The following is an 18,681-nucleotide window of genomic DNA, read 5'->3' as shown; positions in this document are numbered from 1 at the left end:
GGCACCCCTATAATTCAGATGTTGGAATGTTTAAAGATGCCCTGGAGGTTCCTAAGCCTCTCCTCACTTTTTTGAATTCTTATTTCTTCCTTCTTTTCTGTTTGGTTGTTCCTTTCTTCCTTCTGGTCCACTCCTTTGATTTGAGTCCCAGTTCTCTTCCCATCACTATTGGTTCTCTGTACATTTTCCTTTATTTCACTTAGTGTAGCCTTTATTTTTTCATCTAATTTGCAACCAACTTCAACCAATTCTGTGAGCATCCTGATCACCAGTGCTTTGAACTGTGTGCATCTGATAGGTTGAGTATCTCTTTGTCGCTTAGTTGTATTTGCTATGGAGCTTTGATCTATTCTTCCAATTGGACCTTTTTTTTTTTTGGTCTTGCCTCACCTGTTATGTATGAGGGGTGGAGCCTTAGGTGTTCACCAGGGCGGGGCAACCTAGTCACTGGGTTGTGACACCATATGTGGGGGCGGGGGTGGAGAGAGAACAATGGCACTTGCTCCACTCTCCCTCAGACTTCAGTCCCTTCTACCGCTTCCCCCAAGCAAATTGGGCCCTTCTGATACTAATTTCCATGTGGGTGGGCTTGTGCACGTTCTAGGACCACGTGGGTCTCTCCAACAAACTCTCCTGTGAGGCTGGGGGTCTCTCCCTGCACCTCAACCCCCACAAGTGTTTTCAATCAGTGCCCCGAGGCTCTATTTCCCGGCTCTGGGGCCCTGGGTTGCACGTAGTGCTTTGCTTCACAATCGCCACCTTGCTGGGTCTACCAGCTGCCACCCCATGCCTGGGGTCTGCCAGGTGCTTCCTGTGTTCCCAGGGTCTGCCCCCTATGGTCTTGTGCATCTTAGATGACCTACCCGCCCAGTCCCACCGCTCCTTGTGCCAAGACCCCTCTCAAGACCCCTTGTGCCAGCCCCAAATGATCAGCCCAACTGCCTGACTCCACCCCTCCTACCAGTCTGGATGAATGTGTCTATTTTACCTCCTTGGTTGTCCGACTTCCATACAGTTCAATTTTATGTCAGTTCTGGTTGTTATTCCGATTCTAAATTGTTGTTGTCCTTATCTTGGTTGTGCAAGGAGGCACAGTGTGTCTACCTACACCTCCATCTTGTCTGAAGTCCCACAAATCAGAATTTTAAAAGTAAAAATGATGGAGGTTAAGGTGTTGGAAAATAATGAGTATTTTACCTACCTTTAGAAATTCCCTACAATTCAAAATGCAAACAAATTTTGCTTTATTAAATACATTTATGTGCCCAAGAAATAAAAGACCAAACTTCAACTTGAAAATATCAATTATCTAAAAAATTTAAAAGTTTTTCAAAATAAAGTGCTTCATAAGTAAATTCTCATATGATGTCATGTTAGGCCAGAGACCCAGAAAGAACAAGTAGAATGACAGCACCAAATGGGCAGCCTGAAATATAAGACCCAGCCTCAAAACAAACATAACGTTCACTACTCTTTTTAAGGGGAAAAAAGGTGTCATTAGGTTTTCTCTGTAATGTTTATTAGCAAAAAGAACCTTCCAACAATCAAATAATCTTTTCGACTCAAACTCAAAGTAGACTCTAATGTCTTGAAAAGCATAAATGTTCAATTTGAAGCTTAAACAGTACTGTTTTGCTTTCATTTCATAAGTAAAATGAAGATAAAAACAGATTTGCAAGATTTGCTTTTAACTCAACAAGCCTGGCTTATTTCCAACAATTTGTAAAAATTCCATATATTACTTTCATTGATCCCTAAAAGAGTTAAAAATTAAACATATTTTATTCAACAATAAAAAAAATTACTTCTATCAAGTACTAATCAGGCATAAAGCCAGCTATTGAATTTATTATTGAATTATCTTTAGCCTTCCAAGAGACATTTGATACAGGATTACTTTTCACTGAAAAACACCTCACTTGGCCACCCTCGCTGGTGTGGTTCAGTGAACTGATCACCTGTCTGTGAATCAAAGGGTCATCGGTTGGATTCCCACTCAGAGCACATGCGTGGGTTGTGGGCTGGGTCCCCAGTCAGGGGCACATTGAGAGGCAACCACACATTGATGTTTCTCTCACTTTTTCTCCCTCCTTTTCTCTAAAATAAATAAATAAAATCTTTAGAGAAAAAAAGAAAAACACCTCACTTGCCCCTGGCCAGGTAGCTCAGTTGGTTAGACCATCATCCTGACATGCCCAGGATATGGGTTCAATTCCCAGTTAGAGCACATGCCTGGGTTGTGGGCCAGGTACCAGTTAGCAGGGCTGCGCATGAGAGGCAACCACACACTGTTTCTCTCCTTTTCTCCTTCCCTTCCCCTTTCTAAAAATAGATGAATAAAATCTTTTAAAAAGAATGAACCAATGAACACATAAATAAAAAAATAGATGTTTTTCTTTCTCATCCCCCTTCCTCTCTAAAAATCAGTAAAATACAAAAAAAGAAAGAAAAACACCTCACTCAATAAATGTTTACCAACTTACTAAGACTTGTTTACTCTTCTAACAGTCCTTTACACAATTCTCATCTTACAAAAGAAGACCTCTTGTTGATGTTCAGAAAATGAAATCAGAGACAGCTTCGGTATGAGGATCCACAAGTAAAAATAGAACAGATTCCAGAGACTCAAACAGAGAAGGGGGAAGAAGAATACAACAAGCCTTATTTAAGAAAACAACCTATGGCCCTGGCTGGGTAGCTCAGTTGGTTAGAGCATCATCACTATACACCAAGGTTGCAGGGTCTATCCCTGGTCAGGGCACATACAAGAATCAACCAATGAATGCATAAATAAGCGGAACAACAAACGATGTTGGTCTCTCTCTCTCGCCCCCACCTCTCTCTCAAAAATTTGTAACAACCAACCTATAGTTCTACTCAAAACTAAAAAAATAGATTATTTCCCATAATTTAGTTACAAAGTGTTAAATAATTTTAAGACTGCACTTTTCAAACTAGTTTTACATTAGGATTACTAACAGGATGCTAATATCTGCTATCGTTATTTCAACATAGCATTCAAAATTGCTACATAATTTAGTCTCTTTATGAAAATGACTACCTTTAAAATACAAAAATATTGCCCTGGTTGGTTTATCTCAGTGAATTAAATGCAGGCCTATGAACCAAAGGGCTGTCAGTTCGATTCCCAGCCTAGAGCACACGCCTGGGTTGCAGACCAGGTCCCCTGTGGGGAGCACGTGAGAGGCAACCATACACTAATATTTCTCTCTCTCTAGTTCTTTTCTTCCCCTCTCCCTAAAAATAAATAAAATCTAAAGAAGATGACGACTTCCCAATAAGGATTCTTTAAAGAAAAATACAGAAATATCACTTACTGACATTATTGTAAAGACCAATCTGAATTCTCATTGAAGCTGTATTCTCTATCTATTGAAAGAAGGCTTTAATGTACATCATTCTCCAATGAACATCAAATATTAATGCTAGTAGCCCTGGACAGGCTGCTCTGCAGGTTGGAGTGTCATCCTATACACCAAAAGGTTTTGGGTTTGTGGGTTTGATTCCCTGGTCAGGACCCACACCAGGGTGGCAGGTTTGATCCTGGTCAAGGGCTATACGGGAGGCAAATGATGAATGTTTCCCACATGAATGTTTCTCTCCATCTCCCTTCCTCTCTCTCTAAAATCAATTTTTTTAAAGATTTTATTTATTTATTCAATCCACTAAGTTATGCCAGCCAGGGCCCAAGGATATTTTTTAAAAATTGATTTTAGATGGATTGAGCGCGGGCTGCGAACCACAGCATCGCAGGTGCGATTCCCAGTCAGGGCACATGCCTGGGTTGCAGGCCACGGCCCCCAGCAACCGCACATTGATGTTTCTCTCTCTCTCTCTCTTTCTCCCTCCCTTCCCTCTCTAGAAATAAATAAAAAAAAAAATCTCTTTATAAAAAAAAAAAAAAGAAAAAAATATCCTTAGGTGAGGGTTAAAGTATTAATGCTAGTCAACAGTAAGTATGAACATTGTATCCAGACTTAAAGTGAAATAATCCTAACTACATTGATTAGATAGTTATATCAATTAGATAGCCAATAAACTCAAGTTTTTTTATGGCCCTTCAAAGTAGGTAAAACACTACAGTCTCATCTATACAACTTGTTTCAAAAGTAGTCAGGAAAGGAGAAAGAGAAAAAGAATAAAGATGCCAAAGAAAAAGGTACTGATGAAAAAGAATACTACTGTAGAAATTTAAGAATAAAAAGACCACTTAGTTCTTCTAATATAATCTGCCAGCCATTTCCTTTCTAATAACCCATACAGAGATTTAAATTTAGCAGGTACCTGAAAAGTGTCACTCATTCAGCATATATTTGCTGAGTGCCTACTATGTGACAAGCCAAGTACTGTGCCATGTACTAGCAATATAACGTAGTAATCATTAGCACTATTGTCAAATATTTCTGGTTTTCGCCCTTTGCACACAAGTAAGGCATTTCTTGGCCCCTCTCTGGTTGGAAGGGACCATGTGACTAGATCTGACCCCATGACCTGTAAGCAGCAGTGCCTCCATTCACTTCTGGAAGTAGCATTTAATTGTTGGTTACACAAAGCCTTCAGAAAAATAATGCCTTTCTCTGGCAAAGTTTGAAACTGTAACCTAAATGAGCACAGACCTCTGCTAACCTGAGCCAAGGAGAAATACACCTTTTGTTTTAAGCCACTGAAATTTTAGGGTTGTGTGTGTTTTTGACCACAGCATAATCTGGTCTATTGTGACGAACACAAAAGGTGATCAATACAGGTCTTTTTCTCACAAGCTACCTATGACTAAGCCAGATCTCCCTGACTTCATGCTGGCAAAGTTTTTGTCATTGTTTTTTAAAAGACAAATACTATTACCTATTTTCGAACATTTTCTGCCCAACTATGGAAACTTTCTAAATCCTGCTTTTATCAACTAATATTTATTCAATTCCTGTGATTTCTACAAACTTAGTATATATACTAGTGTCTTAATCCAAGTAATTATTTCTTGGAATTGAATCAATCAAGTTCAGGAACCCTCATACAACCAGCAGCAGAATATCCATCCTAGTTTAGCATGAACCAATCAACCACCACTCTGGATAAATGTTCGACTATGCAAACATCCAGTCTTCCACACGGCTACCACGATCCATTCTGTCGGGTGTCTTACTAGAATCACTACAAAGTATTATACATGACTGAGGTAGGAGAAATGGGGATTAAGAAATAGGGTATCAATAGTAGACTGATCAGTTAATATCTAAGGAGCAAGGACATAAAACTCATAGCTAAGCACAAAACGTTAAATGCCTTAAGAATAAAGAAAATACTAAGCAGAATGGGCAAAAATTCACTAAAAATATGCCAGGCATATTTTTATGCCTTCTCTAGACATATTCTCAATGCCAACAACCCTGAACAACTATTTTGCAAGGAATAGGGTGTCAGAGAAGTCACATAAGCAGCAAGAACATTTGAACTGGTCCTCTACCTTAAAGGATGAGTTCATGTTACTAAGCAGAGATGGGAAAGAGAAAGGTATGCTCCCAAATAAAAAGTATGTGTTACACAGGAAAAGAACCATACAATAGGAGAAAAATATTTTCTAAAGGGAAAATTCCTAAGACACAGGGTCTGTTTTTAAATACCCTATCTGGCCCCAAGTATAAAGTGCTTTAAAGAAATATATAAAATACAAATATAAATTAGATTATAAGACAAAAAAAGAAACAAGATGGGGACATTAAATGGAACCAGAAATACTGATAATATAAAAATGCCTTTAAAATGCCTACAGGAGACCTGGCCATGAAGCTCAGTTGGTTTGACTGTCATCCCCATACGCCAAGGTTGTGGGTTTGATCCCTGATCAGGGCACATAGAAAAATCAACCAATGACTGCAAAAAACAAATGGATAACAACAAACCAGTTTCTCTCTCTCTAACTCAATTTAAAAAAATAAAAATTAGATCTGGCTGGTGTGGCTCAGTAGTTAAGTGCTGGCCTGCAAACCAGTTCGAGTACCAGTCTAGGGCACATGCCTGGGTTGTAGGCCAGGTCCCCAGTAGGCGGGGGGGGGGGGGGGTGATTTGCAAAAAGAGGCAACCACACACTGACATTTCTTTCTCTTTCTTCCTCCCTTCCCTCTCTCCAAAAAATAAATAAATAAAATCTTTAAAAGTAAAAAAATAAATAAAAATTAGCCCTGGCCATTGTGACTCAGTTGGGTGTCTTCCCACAAAGCAAAGGGTCGCAGGTTTAATTCTTGGTCAGAGCACTTGGAGGTTGCGATTTTGGACTCTGGATGGGGCTTTTGTGAGAGGTGGCTGATTGTTGTTTCTCTTGCACAGATGTTTGTCTCTCTCGCTTTCTTCCTCCCTTCCCCTCTCTCTAAAAATAAATAATATCTTTAAAAATAATAATAATTTAAAAAATTGTAAATTAGTTCTAGGAACTTTTTAAAAAAATGTCTATAGGAGACCTCAACATTCACAAGGTTAACAGCCTAGACTTTCAGCTGTACTGCTTAATTTTTGATGACTGACTAGTTCAATGTATTCACGATTTCTAGCAGCTGATATGGAAATATGATCAATCATACAACTAAGTGCCACTAAAGTTGAAAAACATTTTTTTCTGATAAAAGAGAATTATTAGCATTGCTAACAAAAATAAATTTACTCCTGAAGGTCCCCTTAAAAAGGACACTATAACATCTTCATAAGACCCAAAATGAATTTCACAGGGCTGCTACTGATATACCTCCACAGATGGAGACAGCAATACCACCTAAAGCACAAGTCTGTAAAGACACCTCTATATAGGGTAGATGTGCAGTGCTCTACAGCTACAGTTGCATTTTAGGGTACCCAAGACAATGATAATCTATTTCAGGGCAAGGGGAGTAAAGAGATCAGCAGGCAGGTGGTTTCAAAACCCCATGAGAATCTAAACAAAGGGACAGATCCTCCCCTCCCTCTACAAATGCACAGATATATGTTGAATGTAATTTCAAGGGATTATAGAGTATAATATCTATCTGAGACCCTCGGAGAAAAGACTGACTGCAGAGACTTTAATCAATCTCCAAAAAATATAATTTAGCCCTGGCTAGTGTGGCTCAGTGGATTGAGCACTGGCCTATGAAATAAAGGGGTCACAGGTTTGATTCCCATTCAGGGCACATGCCTGGGTTGCAGGCCAGGTCCCCAGTATAGGGCACTGGAGAGGCAATCACACATTGATGTTTCTCTCCCTTTCTCCCTCTGCCCCACCCCATCTAAAAATAAATAAATAAATAATCCTTTAAAATACATATAATTTAATCTTGACAAAACGGAATACGGTAGCAGCAAATATCAGACTGTACACTACCTGGCCAAGGACGTATTACATTCTGCGTGGTCAGCTTAGAGTAAACTTAGGGTAGAGCAGACATAGTCAAGAGCCTTAACAAAGTCTTATGACTAAAGAGGAGACTGTCCCAATGGATAATTTAAAATGGCTTAGTAGTCTTCAGTGACTCATGTAACCACAACCCCCGACCATTCTGGACCTGTTTTAGTTTCCTCTAACATCCTGGCCTTTTCAAATATCTGGCTATTTCCTATTAATTATCCTTTTTTTAGCTTATTTATCACTTCCTCAGTGATGCTTTCCCTAATTCCTCCTGCTATAGTGTCCTCAGACTTTATGGTAATTATAAATTTGACTGTCTTCCTTGCTAAACTAATATGCTTTCTATGAGGATCTACTTCTCCAGTGTCTCCCCAACTCAACAGTATTTAAAGTCAGCATTCAAATATTTACCTAAAGAATGAGACCACCTCTGATGAAAAGCAAATTAGCCTTAGACATTTTTTAATCTCCTTTCTGATATGCAAATTTAACTGAGAATACTGCCAAGGCAGCTAAAACCAAATACCATCGTGAACATTTCAAAATTATTAATAAAGCATTCATACAATGTATGGATTTGAACAGTGACACTTTCTGCTATACTCTCCAAATTAAGCTGTTTGTAAAAATGTTTACCCAGAAACTTAAAGAAGCAACTTATAATTAAATGGCAAGGCCACTGTTACTTATTTAAACCTCTCATAAATAATACAACCATCTCATCTTCATGATAATGCTGCCTTGCCATTCTCTATAGAGAAAATGCTTCCATTTAGCTCATTCAAAAGTGGTATCAAATTGTGAAGGAACCATTAGAAAAGAAAGTGGCCAGAACACATTTGTTTACTCCAATGTTATTACTTGACCCATAAAGAAACATTCTCCAAGGATCCTAAGAATGATGTATATGGTAAATCAAAGTATATCAAAGTTGAGGACAGAAAAACGAAAAGACATTAGGTGTTTTAACAAGAAGAAATTTAATGAGTTATTGGATGCTTACAAAAACACTGAAAGGGCTAAAAGAGTTAGAGGAAAAAGTATGATAACCAGAGAAATACTGAACTGACACACCAACAGCCCTGAAGCTAAGAGTTCAAGAAGAGTATAGCAACCGTGATCTGGATTCAGAGATGAATCAAGAAGAAATCACTATACCACTTACCTGTAGATCACACCCAGTGTAGTAAGAAAAATAAAAGGCACACAGATTGAAGAAGTAAAATTGCATTTATTTGCAGACCATAATTGTGTACACAGGAAATCCTTAAGAAAATATAAAAATTTACTAGATCTAATAACTTGATTTAGCAAGGCTGAACAATACAAGGTGAAAATACAAAACTTGGCTGTATTTGTATACATTGGGTAGGCCAAAAGTCCATTAAATTTTATGATAGCTCTAGTCGTGCTTAGTTATCTTTAATTTCATTCAAAATAATTTCATTCGATTGTATTGTGACAGCTGTCATTATCAGGGTGCATTTTAGAAAAAACATCAAAATTGGTGAATTTTTGTGTAGCCATTTTAATATTGAAGGTGGAAGAAGAGACACATTTTTGAGGTATTACGCTTTATTATTTAAAGAAAGGTAAAAATGCAACTAAAAAAAAAAAAGTTGTGCAGTGTATGGAGAAGGTGCTGTGACTGAACGTGTCAAAAGTGGTTTGCAAAGTCTCTTGATACTACTGACATTTTGGCCAATATGTTGTGGGGCTATCTTACATGTCGAAAGATGTTTAGCAGCACACCTGGCCTCTACCCACTAGAAGCCAATAGTGGGAGATAGTCGACAGTCAAAATATCCAAATTAATAAAGTTACTGGTGAAAATAAAAAATGTGTCTTTTATTTTACGGAAAAAACTTAATAGACTTTTGGGCAAACCCAATATAAATAATAAATAAATGGAAAATAAAATCATAAATATAATTTACAATAAAATTTAAAAAACACAAAATACATAGAAATATATTTAACAACGCGGGTAACAAGATCTACACATAAAAAACTATAAACTTTCCTAAAATTTAAAAAAGACCAAAATACAGTGGATTGAGCGCGGGCTGGGAACCAAAGTGTCCCAGGTTCGATTCCCAGCCAGGGTACATGCCTGGGTTGCAGGCCAGAACCCCCAGCAACCGCACATTGATGTTTCTCTTTCTCTCCCTCTCTCCCTCTCTCTCTCTCTCTCTCAAAATAAATAAAATCTTTTTAAAAAAAGACCAAAATAAATGGAGAGATATACCATGTTCATAGAATAAAAGAATCAATATTGTTAAAATGTCAATTCTCCTTCAATTCATTTATATAGTCACTGCAATAGCACTCAAAATCACAGCATGTTTTCATAAAAAATGGTCAAAATGACTTCAAAAGCCAAATCAATTTTTTAAAAGAAAAACAGAATTAGAAGGTTTATACTACATGATTTCAAGACTGACTATACAGCAATAATCAAGAACATACAGGTAGACATACAGGTCAAAGTAATAGAATACTGAGTATCCAAAGAGACCTATGCAATAGATTGGTCAATGGATTTTCAACAAAGTTCCAAGGTAATTCAATAGGAAAAGGATAGTGTTTTCAACAAATGATGCTGGAATAACAGATTTAATATACTACAACTGACATCAACCTTAAAAACATTATAAGTGAAAGAAGCCATACACAAAAGAATACAGACTGTATTATCTCATTTATATGAAATGTCCACAAAGACAACTTCATAGGAACAAAAAGTAGATCAGTAATTTCCTGGATACAGGGCTGAGAAAGGGAAGTGACTCCTAATGGGCACAAGATTTCTTTCTGAAGTGATAGAAATGTTCTAAAATTATATCGTGCTGAAGGTTGCACAACTCTCAATGTACTGAATTGCAAACTTAAAACGAGTAGGTTTTATAATATGCAAATTAAACCTCAGTAAATATGTTATTAAAAATAGACTTCTAGGGGGAAAAAAGGAGAGACTAAGTTCTTGGAAATTAAAAATATAATTGTTAAAATGAAAAACTGCAAGACCAGTCTAAATAACAAACATGGCTAAAGACCAAGTCACAAATATGGGGAAAAAAGGAGAAAGAAATCTCTATAACATAGTAACATAAGACAGAAAATAGACAATATGAAAATTAAAAGACAAAGAATCAAGATTAAAGAACTCAAACACCTAGGGTTGGGTGGGTGGACTGGAATGGGAATAAAAGGGAGAAAACTGTACTTGAACAATGATTAAAATAAAATTTTTTAAAAAGTAAAAAAAAAAAAAAAAGAGTTCAAACACCTGACTACTAAAAATTCCAAGGACAATGTAGAACATAGAGGATGACAAAAAATAAAAAATGGAAATTTGTAAGTATGACAAAACAATAAAAAATGGAAATTTCTGAGCTCAAAACAGACCTAAGTCTTCAGCCTAAAAGAGCTCATTAAGAATCTAAAAAAAAATGAATGAAAAAAATTATACTTAAGACACATGGGTAAAAATTTAGAACTCCAATTACACAGAAAATCCTTTAGGACTTCAAAATATTACACACAAACAAAAATTATACTGACATTAGTCATTCTTCATCACTGTCTTCTCAATGAGGAATTCTGGACCATGGAAGAACATAACAATGGAACAATGACATCAAAGTTCCATGGGAAAAAATTTTCAACCCAGAATTCAATTCCCAGAAAACCAAATAATCAAATCCAAGGACAAAAATAAAGGCATTTTTTCATTAAAAAATATAAGAGGACAACATAAGGTAGGAGAGAAATGATAGTTGAGTATGTGCTAGAACTACATAACTAAGTGAAGATAGAAAGAAGTACGATTTTGATACTTTAAGACAATTCTTCAACAGGCAAAGTTTCAGTGGTGAGAATTACAGCTTCTTTCTAGTTCAAAATCATTTTTTGGTATTATAATGAGTATATTAAGATAATGATATAAATGAGACTAGACAAACACAGACAACTTATCTCAATTATAAAAGAGAAGTGGCCCTGGCTGGTGTGGTACAGTGGATTGAGTGCTGGCCTGCAAACCAGAGGGTCGTTGGTTCAATTCCCAGTTAGGGCACATGCCTGGGTTGCAGGTCAGTCCCCAATGGAGGGTATGAAAGAGGGAACCACACACTGATGCTTCTCTTCCTCCTTTCCCCTCTCTCTAAAAATAAACAAATAAAGTCTTTTAAACAGAGAGAAGATAAATGTTACAAAACAATTTTGTAGCCTTGGCTGGTATGGCTCAGTGGATTGAGTGCTGGCCTGTGAACCAAAAGGTAGCAGGTTCTATTTCCAGTCAGGGTACGTGCCTGGATTGCAGGCCAGATCCCTGATTGGGGGCGTGCAAGATAAAATCAATTGATGTATCTCTCGCACACTGATGTTTCTCTCCCTTTCTCCTTCCCTTCCCCTTTCTCCATAAGTAAATAAATAAAATCTTTTAAAAAAATTTTGTTGGGGAGTAGGAATCACTAAAGGGTAAGTGCACTAATTTCTTTACACTTCATAGCAGGAACTTGTACATCAGGTTGACAAATCACTTTAATAGTAATAAAGACAACCATTACAACAATTATAAATATGTAATAAAAGTTTAAAAAGGGAAGTTGTATTAAATTCTTCATCTTTTATACTGAGAAGTTAAATAAATTCATGAATTAAAAGGAACCATATGAATTAAAATGAAAAGTATAAGCATGAACCCTGGCTGGTATAGCTCAGTGGACTGAGCACCAGACTGTGAACCCAAGTGTAGTCGGTTTGATTCCCAGTCAGGGCACATGCCTGGGTTGCAGGCCAGGTCCCCAGTAGGGGGCATGTGATAGGCAACCACACATTGATGTTTCTCTCCCCCTCATTCTCCTTTCCTTCCCCTCTCTCTAAAAATAAATAAATAAAATAGTTTAAAAAATAAAATAAGTATAAGCGTGAACTATAAACTCCCTTCTGGAGACTGGAAAAGGGGGGTGGTGGATGCGATTTACTTTGCACTATATTCTCTTTTCTCAGAATGTATATATTTGCCATGAATATGCATTATTTTTATAATTTAAAGAATAGTTTTAATAAAATTAAATTGTGCTTTAGCAATGGAATACTGTGTAGGCATTTGAAAAGAAAAAAATAAGTCTCTACATACCAATACATAAAGATGTCTACAACTATATTAAGTGAAAAACTAAGATGATGAAAAATGCATTAAAATGATACTGTGTTTACAATAGAACCTTTAATACAATCACTTTGAAAGACAATTTGGCAGTTTCACAGCAAATTGAACAGTCTTACCATACCACCAGCAATTGTACTCATAGCTACTTATCTATGTGGAAAAAAAAACCTGTACACAAATGTTTACAGCACCTTTACACATAATCACTAAAAACTGGAGGCAAGCAAGGTAACCATGTTATCCTTCAAATGGAAATGGATAAGCAATCTGTGGTACAAGGGAATGCACACAGTAGAAAGTATTAAAATGAAATACTATCCAGTGATAAAAAGGAACAAGCTACTGATTCATGCAGCAATATAGTTGAATTTAAATCCATTCTGCTAACTGAAAGAAGCCACACCCTAAAAACTACATATGACACATGGAAAAGGCAAAATTACAGGGGCAGAAAATAAATCAGTTGCCAGGGACTGGTGGAGGGGGAAGTGGCAGACTGGAAAAGGGACATATAAAGGAAACTTTTGGGTGTTGTAAGTGTTCTGTATAGCCCTGCAGTGGTGGATACATGACTGTATGCCTTTGTCAAAACCCACAGACATGCATACCTCAAAGAATGAACTTGGATATATGCAAAATAAAATTTAATAATCGATGAGGATAGAACAAAGACTAATGGCAAATGAATCTAACTGTATTACAAATGTATGACATAACGTCACTAAAAGAGTTGGGGGGAAAGGAGCTGACCTTATGTAATGCTGGAAATTAATGTTTTGGTTGTAAACTGAGAAGATACAAAGAGAACTGTATACTAAACACAGTATTCCAGCTCTAAGTTTGTTCTCCACGAGGGTATGGAATTACAGTTCTAAAACTGCTTTTCAATAAATGAGTTTCTCACTGTATGCAAGGGAAGTTACAGAAAAATAAGAAGGAAAGACTAGAACAAACACTCTGGTACTTTACTAGAGACAGAAACATCAATATAAACCCAAGTACAGCATAATTTATATACAGATGGATGTACAGAAACATCATGGATACGTACACACTGGGGTTAGTATAAATAAATACACACAGTCAACCTGCTTCATCACTCCAGCATCAATGAGCACTTCCAATGCCCGTATCTTGGTTTCTGGATACCATTCTAGAGAGCTAGCCCATTCTAGGGCTGGGATTGAGGAAATGTAAGATAGGTCTGACACAGCCTGTAGTCATCAGAAAATAAGAAAGTGTCAAAAGGACATAGGAACTAATCTCTGAAAGAACTCTCAATGACCAAAGCTGGAACAATTTAGCAACAAAATGAATATGTGGTTCATTTTATGTGTCAACTTGGCTAGGCCACAGTACCCAGATATTTGGTCAAACATTATCCCAGGTGTTTCTGTGAAGGTGTTTTTTGGATGCATTTACAATTTAAATCAGAATACTTTGAGCACAGGCTACCCTCTACAATGTGGGTGGACCTCATACAATCAGTTGAAGGCCTTAATTAAAAAAAAAAAAGACTGGACTCCCCTGAAGAAGTAATTCTGCCAGCTGACTGCCTTCCAAGTTGAACTGCAACATCAACTTTGCCCTCAGTCTCCAGGTTGCCAGGCTACCCTGAAGATTTTGGACTTGCCAGTCCAAATCAATAATGTGACTGACAGATGTACCTTATATATGTACCTCCATCCATCCTACTGGTTCTGTTTCTCTGAAGAAGTCTAATACAAATTTTAACCCAAAGTATAAAATAAAACACGTAAGTCCACACTGAACAGATGATTGACTTAACAAATAAATGAAGAAGTGACAAATCTTCCTTACAGAAGAATTCCAAATAATATAAATAGATATCCTCCCCTCCAGAAGGTAGGGCCTAGTCCCTCCTTCCCATATGAAAGTGGGCCAGACTTAGTAAAAGGAAAAATAGTAACTTAACAGTGGAAAAACCTGACCAACACTGCCTTAACCAAGTGATCAAGGTTCACATCGTCAGTGTCCTCCTGTAGTTATCATGTACCACCAACATGTGATAAGAGTACTTCACCCCTGTGGCATCCTTTCTGAAAACCCATAAACCCACTCTATCATGAGATAAACCTAATTTGAAGAATATTCTGCAAAATACCTCACCAGTATTCCTTAAAACGGAAAAAGACATAAAAATTGGAGAAACTGAAACTCTCACTGAACAGAGACAAAGAAGGTGTGACAACCTAAATGCAATATAGTAACCTATATAGGCTCCTATAACAGGAAAACGGAAAATGGACATCAGGTAAAAACTACGGAAATCTGAATAAAGTATGGACTTTAGTTAATAATAATGTATCAACAGTGGTTCATTAATTGTGATCAATGTACCATACTAATGTAAGGTGTTAACAGGAAAAACTGGGTGCAGGGTATATAGGAACTCTCTATACTATATAATTTTTCTGTAAATCTAAAACTGTTCTGAAATTAAGTTGGGTTTTTTTTCCTATTTTTTTTCCCAGAGAGAGGGAAAGGGAAGGAGAAAGAGAGGGAGAGAAACATCAACGTGTGGTTGCCTCTCATGTGCCCCCTACAGGGAACCAAGGCCGAAACGCAGGCATGCGCCCTGACTGGGAATCAAACATGCAACCCTTTGGTTCGCAGGCCAGCACTCAGTGCACTGACCCACACCAGCCAGGGCTAAGTTTATTTTTTAAAAGTACTTGTCAAAGCCCTGGCTGGCGTAGCTCAGTGGATTGAGCATGGGTTGCAAACCAAAGCATCACAGGTTCAATTCCCAGTCAGGGCATATGCCTGGGTTGCAGGCCACAGCCCCCAGCAACCGCACAATGATGTTTTTCTCTCTCTCTCTCTTTCTCCCTCCCTTCCATCTCTAAAAATAAATAAATAAAATCTTTAAAGGAAAAAAAAAACAGCACTTGTCACAGTGGTATTGCTTCCTCAACAGCGATACCACATGCCCTAGACCCTGAAGAGGGCAGCAGGAAGCACAGTGCCTTCACCAAAGCCAGTGCTGCACCTGCAAGAGTTAAATATAAACCAAGCTGGATAACGACAGTTTTGTTCTATTTCCACCAAGCAAATAGTAAGGGTAGCAGCAGCAGCAAAAGGTATAATCCTAAGGGAGAGATATAAAAACAACCAGAGAAGACATCAAAAATACAGTATTTCCCTGAGGAATTACCACACCATAGATGTTCACAGTAGTTTAAAAAAAAAAAAGAAGTTAGCATAGCCTAAAGCCCTGTGCTTCTAATGATGACAATATAAACCATCCCATGCACTGTTAAATACAAAGATAAAATACTATCCCCTCATTACTGAGGGCTCAAGATTATTGGAAAGTCTCAGAAACACCTCTCTTTACATAAGCCTTGAAACAGATGTTTTAGTTTTAGAATTCTACAGAAGATGAGAAACAAACTCAAAATATCAGGTGAGGCTATGAGCAACAACAGTAGTTTCCTCACCGAAAGTCAGAGTTCTCAGAGTTTAACTGACAGTTTGCTAACATATAAAAAGCAGTTTTGATAATAAAGTGACCTGGGTTTGAAATCTATTTCTGCCATTTCTTGCTAAATAAATTTGGAGAAGTAACTTCTTGATCTAATGTCAGGATACTTTAAGAGAATCAAATATGTGAAAGAACTTTTAATGAACTCAATGTCAACAGTATGATTTTCACTAACATTCTTAACACTAAAGGTTTCTTCCTTTCAGAGTTTCAGTTTACTAAAAAGGCAACAAAATGCAATGAATAGAAAAATAATCAAATGTTAACAGTCTGCAAAGGGATGACTGATATTCCAGCATATGTATGTTTTACCTTTTCCAAATCCATAATAAACATGTTCATTTGTAATTACAAAAATTACTTTAAAACATACATTTGTCACTTTCCTCCAGAATATCCTGATTTAGGTTACCTGACATTTATTTTAAATAATTTGACTCAACCACAAAAAAGTAAGGAAACCAAAGGAACATAGGACCTCACAGACATCCTATGACTTAAGCTGAAAGGGACAATGGGATCACCACATTTTTATATTCTCTATGTAGACCTAATTTAAATGCTGTTAAAGGAAAGGTTCAGAGAGTAATGAAGTCTAGTTGTCTTGGTTCTGCTATTGTGAATAAGCCAAATTCCATTTCCTCTTCTGGAAAATGTGGTCAGCCACCTGGGTAGGAAGCCTAAGGTAGCTATGGTAGAGGACCATAGAGAAACTCTGAAGACACAGAGTGGAGGCAGGGGTGGGGAGCCTGGAAAAGTGGTAGGGGGCGGTGGGGGGCTTTACATTTCGTGGTAATCTATGAAGTTCTAAAAAGTTAGGAAAACAACAGTCATAGTAGCTAGAGTAGATAAACTGCTTGGAGAGAAAAAGAATGACCTTGCTGAGGCAATGTAAGTGTTCCAACAATTGTCCTTGGCCAAAGCTATACTTTAAACAAGTAAATGGGGGGTTGGGGGGTGGACATGAAAAGGGAAGAATGTCTATACTACTGTGGCAAAGTATCTATATTCTAACTATTAACCAATATTTTTTATAAGTCTATCTTCCCCACTAGAAGGGGAAGCCAGGGATTGTATCATGAATCTCTGTATCCCTAGGGCCTGGCATATACAAGGAATTAAATGTTTACTGAATGGAAGCATTCTAATTGTTTTACTTCCTACCTGAAAAGATTTAGTTGACATGTGCTTAAGTTCTTAGTAGTATGATGGCTCTGACCCATCCAATAAATACTTGTTGTTTGCCTGCTATGTTTCAGTCACCCTTCTAAGCATCTGTGGTATGTCAATAGGCAAAAACAAAAATCTGTCCTCATGGAGAGAATGTCGTCAAAATGTCATATTCCACCCTGTCCAAAGCAGTGCTACTCAAAGTGTGCTCCACGAATTGGTGCCAATTCATCAAATTGTTACTGGTCCATGACACTGCAAGCTAGGGTAAGCATTTAGAAACTCATACAGAAATCTGAAAGTCATTTTAAATAATGAACCTAATATTATAAAGTATGGGTTCAAATCTGTCTTTTTAATTTTTCTAATAATTCATTTTTACTGCTTTTCAAAGTATCACTATATAATGTACTGGAAATTTTTTTAAAAACTAGTCTTTCACCACAGATAATTTTGAGAAGCACCAGTCAAATGCACTTTGATCACATGACTTCCCTCTCCTGAAACAGAATTCTACACTTCAACATTCGTAAGGTCGTCCGCAAATACTAGCCTTTCCAAATATTAATTTCCCACTAGTTCAGTTTATCATATATTCCAACCACACTGAATTGCTTTCAGCACAAGCCTTCTATCTTGCTTGCTATTTTCCCTCAGCCTTAAATACTTTCCTCTTCTGTGCGATCAAAATTTACATCTTTTTAAAGTAAAGCAAAAATGACACCAACTTCTCAAAGTTCCCCAAGAACCAGGCAGGGAGAAGTACGCTTTCCCTGACTGATACTAATACTTTAAAGCAGCCCTCTTCAGGAGATTTTCTGCAGATTACAAATTCCTGGAATACAAAAACAATAACTTGCTCATTTGGTATCCCTATAATACACAATAAAGACATCAAATTTGCTGAATAAATGCTGTTAAGAGACAGTGTTACATGTGTATAAATGAGCTTCACTCAAGAGATCAGAAAATTCTCTGAAATTATACCACAAATTGTGTTCACTTTTCTCAGGAAAAAAGTCTTAAATTCTCTTATTATAGATTCTCCAAGGAATCTAAGAAACCCTGAAGTGTTAAAGAAACCACTTATTAATAAAAAGCTCAGGTTTCATCAGCAGACAGACTTATTTCGGCTGGCCAGCTCCAATAGGCTTACCTTGGGGAAATTACCAAATATAATATAAACCTCAATCTCCTTATTTCAAAAAGGTGTCAATATTTACTTCAAAGAGTTGATGTGAGAACTGAATGTGACTATGACTACATATGGAAAGACCTACAATTGTGAGTTCGATTGTGGTCAAGGCACATATGCCTGGTTTTCAGGTTTGGTTCCAGGTTGGAGCACGTATAAGAGGTAATAACCAAATCAATTTTTCCCTCTCACATCAGTGTTTCTCTCCCTCTCTTTCTCCCTCCCTTTCCCCCTCTAAAAAT

General features: G+C 37.2%; 1 protein-coding gene and 1 long non-coding RNA gene across 2 annotated transcripts in view; one reads left to right on the top strand and one right to left on the bottom strand.

Annotated features, from left to right (window-relative positions):
• The window catches only part of UBE2G1 (ubiquitin conjugating enzyme E2 G1), a 109,545-nt gene that overhangs the window by 84,104 nt on the left and 6,760 nt on the right, over positions 1-18,681 (bottom strand). The gene's annotated exons all lie outside the window — the stretch shown is intronic.
• On the top strand, positions 13,749-17,876 carry LOC118502117. Its single transcript, XR_004904792.1, has 3 exons — positions 13,749-13,759; positions 15,647-15,651; positions 17,797-17,876. It is a non-coding gene; the product is annotated as an uncharacterized LOC118502117 (long non-coding RNA).

This window comes from Phyllostomus discolor, chromosome 8 (genome assembly GCF_004126475.2).
Source record: "Phyllostomus discolor isolate MPI-MPIP mPhyDis1 chromosome 8, mPhyDis1.pri.v3, whole genome shotgun sequence".
In the NCBI taxonomy this organism is placed as follows: domain Eukaryota; kingdom Metazoa; phylum Chordata; class Mammalia; order Chiroptera; family Phyllostomidae; genus Phyllostomus; species Phyllostomus discolor.
This window is presented reverse-complemented; position numbering and strand designations above follow the sequence as displayed.